The sequence below is a fragment of the Colobus angolensis genome, unplaced genomic scaffold (assembly GCF_000951035.1).
Source record: "Colobus angolensis palliatus isolate OR3802 unplaced genomic scaffold, Cang.pa_1.0 Scaffold99, whole genome shotgun sequence".
NCBI classification, from domain to species: Eukaryota; Metazoa; Chordata; class Mammalia; order Primates; family Cercopithecidae; genus Colobus; species Colobus angolensis.
The window spans coordinates 5,718,620-5,719,226 of NW_012123931.1; the positions used below are offsets into that span (position 1 = coordinate 5,718,620).

A 607-nucleotide genomic window follows, 5' to 3' on the forward strand; every position below is an offset into this window, starting at 1 on the left:
ATCTCTGGGACACATTTAAAGCAGTGTGTAGAGGGAAATTTATAGCACTAAATGCCTACAAGAGAAAGCAGGAAAGATCTAAAATTGAAGCCCTACCATTACAATTAAAAGAACTAGAGAAGCAAGAGCAAACACATTCAAAAACTAGCAGAAGGCAAGAAATAACTAAGATCCGAGCAGAACTGAAGGAGATAGAGACACAAAAAACCCTCCAAAAATCAATGAATCCAGGAGCTGGTTTTTTGAAAAGATCAACAAAATTGATAGACGGCCAGCAAGACTAATAAAGAAGAAAAGAAAGAAGAATCAAATAGACGTAATAAAAAATGATAAAGGGGACATCACAGAATACAACCCCACAGAATACAAACTACCCCACAGAATAACAATACAACCAACCCCACAGAAACACAAACTACCATCAGAGAATACTACAAACACCTTTACGCAAATAAACTAGAAAACCTAGAAGAAATGGATACTTTCCTGGACACTTACACTCTCCCAAGACTAACCAGGAAGAAGCTGAATCCCTGAATAGACCAATAGCAGGCTCTGAAATTGAGGCAATAATTAATAGCCTACCAACCAAAAAAAGTCCAGGACC

The 607-nt window shown here is 37.6% G+C and overlaps 1 protein-coding gene across 3 annotated transcripts in view; it reads right to left on the minus strand.

The window, feature by feature from the left end:
* Positions 1-607, minus strand: part of BBS4 (Bardet-Biedl syndrome 4) — a 66,204-nt gene that overhangs the window by 22,226 nt on the left and 43,371 nt on the right. The gene's annotated exons all lie outside the window — the stretch shown is intronic.